The sequence below is a fragment of the Papio anubis genome, chromosome 3 (assembly GCF_008728515.1).
Source record: "Papio anubis isolate 15944 chromosome 3, Panubis1.0, whole genome shotgun sequence".
NCBI lineage: Eukaryota > Metazoa > Chordata > Mammalia > Primates > Cercopithecidae > Papio > Papio anubis.
Genome location: NC_044978.1, coordinates 172,920,273 through 172,931,449, shown reverse-complemented (window position 1 = coordinate 172,931,449; position 11,177 = coordinate 172,920,273).

Below are 11,177 nucleotides of genomic sequence, written 5' to 3'. Positions count from 1 at the left end.
GCTGCTTAGTATTCCAGTGTATGCATGTGTCTATCTAGTATCTCTCTGTCTATGCAGATAGTTTCTTTATCCACTAGTTGATTGATGGACATTTGGGTTGGTTCCATGATTTTGCAATTGTGAATTGTGCTGCTATAAACATGCGTGTGCAAGTATCTTTTTCAAATAATGACTTATTTTCCTCTGGATAGATACCCAATAATGGGATTGCTGGGTCAAATAGTAGTTCTACTTTTAGTTCTTTAAGGAATCTCCACACTGTTTTCCATAGTGGCTGTACTAGTTTACATTCCCACCAGTAGTGTAGAAGTGTTCCCTGTTCACTCTATCCTGGCCAACATCTACTTTTTTAAAATTTTTTTTAATTTATTGATTATGGCCATTGTTGTAGGAGTAAGGTGGGATTACATTGTGGTTTTGATTTGCATTTCCCTGATCATTAGTGATGTCGAGCATTTTTTCATAAGTTTATTGGCCATTTTTACATCTTCTTTTGAGAATTGTTTGTTCATGTCCTTAGGCCGCTTTTAATGGGATTGTTTTTTTTTCTTACTAATTTGTTTGAGTTTGTTGTAGATTCTGGATATTAGTCCTTTGTCAGATGTATAGATTGTGAAGATTTTCTCCCACTCTGTGGGTTGTCTATTTACTCTGCTGACTATTCCTTTTGCCATGAAAAAGCTATTTTGTTTAATTAGGTCCCAGCTATTTTATCTTTGTTTTTATTGCGTTTGCTTTTGGGTTCTTGGTCATGAAATCCTTGCCTAAGCCAATGTCTAGAAGGGTTTTTCCAATGTTATCTTCTAGAATTTTTATAGTTTCAAGACTTAGGTTTAATTCTTTAATCCATCTTGAGTTGATTTCTGTATAAGATGAGAGATAAGGATCCAATTTCATTCTCTTACACATAGCTAGCCAATTATCCCAGCACCATTTGTTGAAAAGGTTTCCCACTTTTCATTTTTGTTTGCTTTGTTGAAAATCAATTGGCTCTAAGTATTTGGGTTTATTTCTGGGTTCTCTATTATGTTCCATTGGTTTACGTGCCTATTTTTACACCAGTACCATACTGTTTTGGTGACTATGCCCTTATGGTATAGTTTGCAATCAGGTAGTATGATGCCTCCATATTTGTTCATTTTGCTTAGTCTTTCTTTGACTATGTGGGCTTTTTTGGTCCCATAAGAATTTTAGAATTTTTTTTCTAACTCTGTGAAGAATGATGGTGGTATGCTGGTGGGAGTTGCATTGAATTTGTAGATTGCTTTTGGCAGTATGGTCATTTTCACAACATTGATTCTACCCATCCATGAGCATGGGATGCATTTCTGTTTGTTTGTGTCACCTGTGATTTCTTTCAACAGTGTTTTGTAGTTTTCCTTGTAGAGGTCTTTCATCTCGTTGGTTAGATATATTACTATGTGCTTTATTTTTATTTTTTTGCAACTATTATAAAAGAGGTTGAGTTCTTGATTTGATTCTCTGCTTGGTTGTTGTTGGTGTATAGAAGAGCTACTGATTTGTGTATATTGATCTTGTATCCAGAAACTTTGCTGAATTCTTTTATCAGTTCCAGGAGCTTTCTGGAGAAGTCCTTAGGGTTTTCAAAGTAAATGATCATATCATCAGCAAACAGGGACAGTTTCACTTACTCTTTACCGATTTGGATGCCCTTTATTTCTTTCTCTTGTCTGATTGCTCTGGCTAGAACTTCCAGTACTATGTTGAAGAGGGGTGGTGAGAGTGGGCATCCTTGTCTTGTTCCAGTTCTCAGAGGGAATGTTTCAACTTTTTCCAATTCAGTATTATGTTGGCTGTGGAGTTGTCATAGATGGCTTTTATTATCTTGCAGTATGTCCCTTGTATGCCGATTTTGCTGAGAGTTTTAATCATAAAGGAATGCTGGATTTTGTTGAATGTTTTATCTGCATCTATTGAGATGATCATGTGAGTTTTTTTTAAAATTATTATACTTTAAGTTCTAGGGTACATGTGCATAACGTGCAGGTTTGTTACATATGTATACTTGTGCCATGTTGGCATGCTGCACCCATCAATTCATCAGCACCCATCAACTCGTCATTTACATCAGGTATAACTCCCAATGCAATCCCTCCCCCTTCCCCCCTCCCCATGATGGGCCCCGGTGTATGATGTTCCCCTTCCCGAATCCAAGTGGTCTCATTGTTCAGTTCCCACCTATGAGTGAGAACATGCGGTGTTTGGTTTTCTGTTCTTGCGATAGTTTGCTGAGAATGATGGTTTCCAGCTACATCCATGTCCCTACAAAAGACACAAACTCATCCTTTTTTATGGCTGCATAGTATTCCATGGTGTATATGTGCCACATTTCTTAATCCAGTCTGTCACTGATGGACATTTGGGTTGATTCCAAGTCTTTGCTATTGTGAATAGTGCCGCAATAAACATACGTGTGCATGTGTCTTTATAGTAGCATGATTTATAATCCTTTGGGTATATACCCAGTAATGGGATGGCAATCATGTGATTTTTATTGTTAATTCTGTTTATGTGGTGTATTACATTTATTGACTTGTGTATTTTAAACCATCCCTACATCCCTGGTATGAAACCTACTTGATCATGGTAGATTATCTTTTTGATATGTTGTTGGATTTGGTTAGCTAGTATTTTGTTAAGGATCTTAGCATCTATGTTCATCAAGGATATTGGTCTGTAGTTTTCTTTTTCTGGTGGTGTCCTTTCCTTGTTGAGGTATTAGGGTGATGCTGGCTTCATAGAATGAGTTAGTGGGGGTTCTTTCTTTCTCTAACTTGTGGAATAGTGTCAAAAGGATTGGTACCAATTCTTTTGAATGTCTGGTAGAATGCTGCTGTGAATCTGTCTGGTCCTGGACTTTTTTGTTGTTGGTAATTTTTAAATTATCATTTCAATCTTGCTGCTCATTATTGGTCTGTTCAGGGTATCTGATTCTTCCTGATTTAAACTAGGAGGGTTGTATTTTTCCAGGAATTTATCCATTTCTTTTAGGTTTTCTAGTTTATGTGCATGAAGGGGTTCATAGTAGCCTTGAATAATGTTTTGTATTTCAGTAGTGTCAGTTGTAATATCTCCTGTTTCATTTCTTAGTGAGGTTATTTGGATTTTCTCTCTTCTTTTCTTGATTAATCTTGCTAGCAGTCTATCAATTTTATTTATCTTTTCAAAGAACCAGCTTTTCTTTCATTTATCTTTTGTAATTTTTTTTGTTTGTTTCAATTTCATTTAGTTCTGCTCTGATCTTGGTTATTTCCTCTCCTCTGCTGGGTTTGGGTTTGGTTTGTTCTTGTTTCTCTAGTTCCTTGAAGTGTGACCTTTGATTGTCTGTTTGTGCTCTTTCAGACTTTTTGATGTAGGTGTTTAGGGCTATAAACTTTCCTCTTAGCACCACTTTTGCTATATCCCAGAAGTTTTGATAGGTTGTGTCATTATTGTCATTCATCTTGAAGAATTTTTAAATTTCCATCTTGATTTAGTTTTTGATCCAATGCTCATTCAAGAGCAGGTTATTTAATTTCCATGTATATGCATGGCTTTGAAGGTTCCTTTTGGAGTTGATTTCCAGTTTTATTCCACTGTGGTCTGAGACAATGCTTGATATAATTTCAATTTTCTTAAATTTATTGAGGCTCGTTTTATGGCCTACCATATGGTCTATCTTGGAGAAAGTTTCATGTGCTGTTGGATAGAATGTGTATTCTGTGGTTGTTGGATGAAATGTTCTGTACATATCTGTTAAGTCAATTTATTCCAAGGTATAGTTTAAATCCATCATTTATTTGTTGACTTCCTCTCTTGATGACCTGTTTAGTGCTGTCAGTGGAGTATTGAAGTCCTCCACTATTATTGTGTTGCTGTCTATTTCATTTCTTAGGTCTATTAGTAATTGTTTTATAAATTTAGGAGCTTCAATGTTAGGTGCACATATGTTTAGGATTGTGATATTTTCCTGTTGGACAAGGACTTTTACCATGATCTAATGTCTCTGTCTCTTTTAACCACTGTTGCTTTTCTTTTTGAAACAGAGTCTCGCTTGGCTCATGGCAACCTCGCCTCCTGGGTTCATGCCATTCTCCCGCCCCAGCCTCCTGAGTAGCTGGGACTACAGGCGCCTGCCACCACACCCAGCTAATTTTGTTTTTGTATTTTTAATAGAGATGGGGTTTCACCATGTTAGCCAGGATGACCTCGATCTCCTGACCTCGTGATCCGCCCACCTCGGCCTCCCAAAGTGCTGGAATTACAGGCATGAGCCACCGCGCCCAGCCAACCACTGTTGCTTTAAAGTTTGTTTTGTCTGATGTAAGATTAGTTACTCCTGCTTGCTTTTGGTGTCCATTTGCATGCTTGCTCACTTTTGGTGTCCATTTGCATGAAATGCCTTTTCCCACCCCTTTACATTAAGTTTATGTGAGTCTTTATGTGTTAGGTAAGTCCCCTGAAGGCAGCAGATAATTGATTGGTGAGTTCTTATCCATACTGCAGTTCTGCAGTATCTTTTAAGTGGAGCATTCAGGCCATTTACATTCAATGTTAGTATTGAAATATGAGGTACCATTGCATTCATTGTGCTCTTTGTTGACTGTGTACTTTGGTTTTTTGTTTTTGTTTTTTGCTTTTGCTTATTAGTTTGTATTTTTGGTTTACAGGCCTTATGTGAGTTATGCTTTAAAGAGGTTCTGTTTCTTTAAAGAATTCTGTTTCCAGGATTCATTTCAAGATTTGGAGCTCCTTTTAGCAGTTCTTGTAGTGGTGGCTTGGTAATGGCAAATTCTCTGAGCATTTGTTTGTCTGAAAATGATTGTATCTTTCCTTCATATATGATGCTTAGTTTTGCTAGATACAAAATTCTTGGCTGATAATTGTTTTGTTTGAGGAACCTAAAGATAGGACCCCAATCCCTTCTAGCTTGTAGGGTTTCTGCTGAGAAATCTTCTGTTAATCTGATAGGTTTTCCTTTACAGGTTACCAGGTGCTTCTGTCTCACATCTCTTAAGATTCTTTCCTTCATCTTAACTTTGGATAACCTGATGACAATGTGCCTTGGAGAAGATCTTTTTGTGATGAATTTCTCAATTGTTCTTTGTGCTTCTTGTATTTGGATGTCTAGGTCTGTATCTAGGTTGGGGAAGTTTTCCTCAATTATTCCCCCAAATATGTTTTCCAAGCTTTTAGAATTGTCTTCTTCTTCAGTAACACCAATTATTCTTAGGTTTGGTAGTTTAACATAATCCTAGACTTCTTGGAGGCTTTGTTCGTATTTTCTTATTCTTTTTTCTTTGTCTTTGTTGGATTGGGTTAATTCAAAGACCTCGTCTTTGAGCTCTGAATTTCTTTCTTCTACTTGTTCAGTTCTATTGCTGGGACTTTCCAGAGCATTTCACATTTCTAAAAGTGTGTCCAAAGTTTCCTGAATTTTTAATTTTTATTTATTTTATTTTTATTTTTTTGAGACAGAGTCTCGCTCTGTCACCCAGGCAGGAGCACAGTGGTGTGATCTCAGCTCACTGCAAGCTCCGCCTCCTTGGTTGACACCATTCTTCTGCCTCAGCCTTCCGAGTCACTGGGACTATAGGCACCCACCACCATGCCCGGCTAATTTTTTTTTTTTTGTATTTTTAGTAGACATGGGGTTTCACCGTGTTAACCAGGATAGTCTCGATCTCCTGACCTTGTGATCTGCCTGCCTCGGTCTCCCAAAGTGCTGGGACTACAGGTGTGAGCCACCATGCCCAGCCTTTTTAATTTTTTTAAAGCTATCTATTTCATTGACTATTTCTCCCTTCAATTTTTGTATCATTTTTTGGATTTCCTTGCATTGGGCTTTGCCTTTCTCTGGTCCCTCCATGATTAGCTTAATAACTAACCTCCTGAATTCTTTTTTAGGTAAATCAGGGATTTCTTCTTGGTTTAGATCCATTGTTGGTGAAGTAGTGTGACTTTTTGGGGTGTTGAAAGGCCTTGTTATATTATTTTACCAGGATTGGTAATGTAACAGGTAATACTACAGGGTTGGTACAGTGTTCAATGAATTACATAAAATATTTAACACTGTATTAGAAAATAGGCTTTGTGTTGTTGATGATTTTGCTCAACTATAGCCTAATGTAAGTGTTCTAAGCACTTTTAAAGTAGACTAGGCTCAGCTATGATGTCTCTAGTTTAGGTGTATTAAATGCAGTTTTGACTTAGGATATTTTCAACCTGCAACCAGTTTATAACATAACCCCATAATAAGCTGGGGAGCATCTGTATAACCATTAGGTGGAATGTTAATGGGGGACATCATGAAAGATACAACTGACAACACTGATTAATCTTAACATCATGCAAATAGAAGCAATCAGACATTAGGTGCCTCCCGGTAGAACCTCACTTTATCATAAAAGTTGACAGAAATTGAACTTCAATGTGATCAAACCTCTAAATCTACCTAACAGCTTCTATGAAATACAGGAGATAAAGGAACATACTAAACAAGACCTCAGACACGCATTTGGAAAAATCTAGACTATGAGAAACTCTGTTGAAATAATTACAGATTATTCCAACAAATAACTTGTATGGGAAAACAAAAGAGATTGAAAAAGCCTAAAGATAAAGAAAAAAAAAAATAAAAGACAGATTAACCACTGTAATAAGGAAGAGGAGGAGCTTTGAACAGATTGAATACTTGATAATACATTAGGGTTAGTGAATTGGTCTGTTCTCACACTGCTAATAAAGACATACCCAAGACTGGGCAATTTATAAGGAAAGAGATTTCATTGACTCACAGTTCCAAGTGGCTGGGGAGGCCTCCAAATCATGGCTGAAGGTGAATGAGGAGCAAAGTTATGTCTTACATGGCAGCAGTCAAAAGAGTTTGTGCAGAGGAACTCTCCTTTATAAAACCATCAGATTTTGTGAAACTTATTCACTATCATGAGAGCAGCATGGGAAAAACCTGTCCCCATGATTCAATTACTTCCCACTGGGTCCCTCCCATAACATGTGGAAATTACAGGTGAGATTTGAGTGGGGAACGCAACCAAATGATATCCTTTTGCCCCAGGCCCTCCCAAATCTCATGTCTTCATATTTCAAAACCAATCATGCCTTTCCAACAGTCCCCCAAAGACTTAACTCATTTCAGCAGTAACTTAAAGTCCACAGTTCAAAGTCTCATCTGAGACTAGGCAAGGCAAGTAAGTATCTTCTGCCTATGAGCCTGTAAAATCAAAAGCAAGTATTAGTTACTCCCCAGAAACAATGGGGGTAAGGCACTGGGTAATCCATTCCAAATGGGAGAAATTGGCCAAAGCAAAGGGCTACAGGCCCTATGCAAGTCTGAAATCCAATAGGGCAGTCATTAAGCTTTCAAGTTTCAAAGTGATCTCCTTTAACTCCACGTCTCACATGCAAGTCACATTGGTGCAAGAGGCGGGCTCCCATAGCCTTGGCTAGCTCTGTCCCTGTGGCTTTGCAGGGTATAGCTTCCCTTCCTGGCTGCTTTCATGGGCTGGCATTGAGTATCTCTGGGTTTTCCAGGTATACCGTGCAAGCTGTTGGTGAATCTACTATTCTGGGGTCTGGAGGATAGTGGTCCTCTTCTCACAGCTCTGCTAGGCACTTCCCTAGTGGGGACTCTGTGTAGGGGCTCCAACCCCACATTTCCCTTCCTCACTGCCCTGGTAGAGGCTCTCTATGAGATCCCTGTCCTTGCAGCAAACTTCTGCCTGGACATCCAGGCATTTCCATACATCCTCTAAAATCTAGGTGGAGGGTCCCAAACCTCCATTCTTGACTCCTGTGTATCCATAAACCTAACACCACGTATAACCCACTAAGGCTTGGGACTTGTACCTGCTGAAGCCATGGACTGAACTATACTTGGCCCCTTTTAGCCACAGCTGGAGCTGAAATGGCTGGGATGCAGGGCACTATGTTTGGAGGCTGCATAAAGCAGGAAAGCCCTGAGTCTGGCCCATAAAACCATTTTACTTTCCTAGGCCTCCAGGCCTCTGATGGGAGGGGCTGCCATGAAGCTCTCTGACATGCCCTGGGGACATTTTCCCTATTGTCTTGCTGATTAGCATTTGGCTCCTCTTTACTTATGCAAATTTCTGCAGCCTGCTTGAATTTCTTCTCAGATAATGGGTGTTTTCTTTCCTATTGCATCATCAGGCTGCAAATTTTTCAAACTTTTATGCTCTGTCACCTCTTGAATGCTTTGCCATTTAGAAATTTCTTCCACCAGATACCCCAAATCATCTCTCTCAAGTTCAAAGTTCCACAGATTTCTATGGCAGGGGCAAAATGCTGCCAGTCTCTTTGCATAGCAAGAGTGAACTTTATTCTAGTTCCCAACAAATTCCTTATCTCCATCTGAAATCAGCTCAGCCTGAATTTTATTATCAATATCACTATCAGTATTTTGGTCAAATTCATTCAACAAGTTTCTAGAAATTTTCAAACTTTCCCACATCTTCTTGTCTTCTGAGCCCTCCAAGTCTCTAAGAAGCTCCAAATTTTCCCACATTTTACTATTTTCTTCTAAGTCTTCCAGACTGTTCCAACCTCTGACTGTTACCCAGTTCCAAAGTCACTTCCACATTTTGAGGTATCTTTACAGCAGCATCCCACTCTCGGTACCAATTTACTGTATTAGTATGTTCTCTGGCTGCTAATAATGGCATACTCAAGACTGGATAATTTAGAAAAGAAAGAGGTTTAACTGGCTCACAGTTCCCCATGGCTGGGGAGGCCTCACAATCATGGCTGAAGTTGCATGAGGAGCAAAGTCACGTCTTACATGGCAGCAAACAAGACAGTATGGGCAGGGGAACTCCATTTTCTCAAACCATCAGATCTCACGAAGCTTATTCATTATCATGAGAACAGCATGGGAAAAACTCACCCTTATGATTCAATAACCTCTCCCTGGGTCCTTCCCACGACAAGTAGGAATTATGGGAGCTACAATTCAAGATGAGATTTGAGTGGAGACACAACCAAACCATGTCAGTTAGTATTTTTTTTTGACATAATGATATTATGAATATACTTTTAAAAAGTGTGTATCTTTGAGAGAGAAATACTGAAATAATAAATGAAATAATATATCTAGAATGTGTCTCAAAGTAATCTGGAATGGAGAAATGGGGGCATATGAATGAAGCAAGAGTCATCATGAATTAATAATTGTTCAAAGTTGAAAATGGATACATAGGATTTTATTATATTATTCCCTCTGCTCTTATATATGTCTGTAATTTCCCTAATAAAAATTTTAAAACCAAACAGAAGAACAGTAGTGGCCATACTGTCTTTCCATGGAATTTCTCCACATCCTGCTTTCCAAGCTTCTCCTTGAACCCTCTTGCTCCTGAGTGCCAATCTTGCCTCCATTTGCTAGTCATGTCCTCTTCCTCCAGGTTCTGCTGCTGTCTGATTTTATTTTCTGTTTTGCCCTTGAATGCTGTCCCTGTTTTGTTTTTTTTTCTCCCCAAGAGTCCAGCTTCCAGCTTTATTCCAGGTCTTGCCCTGCCCTCAAATACACTAACACAAATATCAACCCCATGCCTTCAGAGCCTATGTTCTTTGCCCCAGATGCTCACTCAACTGGGTTTGAAAATTGTTCATTTTCTTTCCTTTCCTTCCATGTAGCCAGTAGAATATGTCTTGGAGGTATGACTTATTTGGGAAGGCAAATAATTTTAAGAAAAGTACAGAATATAAGGTACTAGGGAAGGCACATATGGTGGGGTAAATTTAAAGTCCCCATCCTACCCCATTCCCAAGTCTCTGCCATGCCTTCTATCAAAAGTGAAATACAAAAATTGGAAAAGAGGCATTGTGGCATGGTGCCATCTTTTCCAGAGGGGTTGGCAAGAACTATCCTCAGTTAATATGGGAGGTTTTAAAAAGAGTATCAGCCCAGGGAAAGATGAATAAATTATTTGCATGATAGGGTGACTGTATTAGTCCGTTTTCATGCTGCTGATAAAGATATACCCAAGACTGGGAAGAAAATGAGGTTTAATTGAACTTACAGTTCCACAGGGCTGGGGAGGCCTCAGAATCATGGCAGGCAGTGAAAGGTACTTCTTACATGCAAGGGAAAATGAGGAAGAAGCAAGGGCAGAAACCCCTGATAACCCTGTCAGGTCTCATGAGACTTAGTCACTATCACGAGAATAGCACGGGAAAGACTGGCCGTCATGATTCAATTACCTCACCCTGGGCCCCTCCCACAACATGTGGGAATTCTGGGAGATAAAATTCAAGTTGAGATTTGGTGGGGGTGCACAACCAAACCATACCATTTTGTCCCTTGCCACCCACAAATCTCATGTCCTCACATATCAAAACCAATCATGCCTTCCCAACAGTTCCCCATAGTCTTAATTCATTTCAGCATTAACTCAAAAGTCTACAGTCCAAAGTCTTATCTGAGACAAGGCAAGTGCCTTCTGCCTAGGAGCCTGTAAAATCAAAAGCAAGTTAGTTACTTCCTAGATACAATGGGGGTACAGGTATTGGGTAGATACAGCCATTCCAAATGGGAGAAATTGGCCAAAACAAAGGGGTTACAGGGCCCATGCAAGTCCAAAATCCAGCAGGGCAGTTGAATTTTAAAGCTCCAAAATGATCTCCTTTGACTCCAGTTCCCACATTTAGGTCTTACTGATGTAAGAGGTGGGTTCCCATGGTCTCGGGCACCTCTGCCTCTGTGGCTTTGCAGAGTACAAAGCCTCCTTCCTGGCTGCTTTCAGAGACTGGTGTTGCATGTCTGTGGCTTTTCCAGGTGCATGGTGCAAGTTGTCCGTGGATCTACCATTCTGAGGGTCTGTAGAACAGTGGCTTCCTTTTCACAGCTCCAGTAGGTGGTACCACAGTAAGGACTCTGTTTGGGGGCTCCAACCCGACATTTCCCATCTGCACTGCCCTAGCAAAGGTTCTCCATGAGGGCCCCATCCCTGCAGTAAACTTTTGCTTGGGCATCCAGGCATTTCCATACATCTTCTGAAATCTAGGCAGAAGTTCCCAAACCTCAGTTTTTTACTTTGGTACATCTGCATGCTCAACACCACATGGAAGCTGCCAAGGCTTGGGGCTTCCATCCTCTAAAGTCACAGCTGGAGCTGTACCTTGGCCCCTTTCAGCTACAGCTG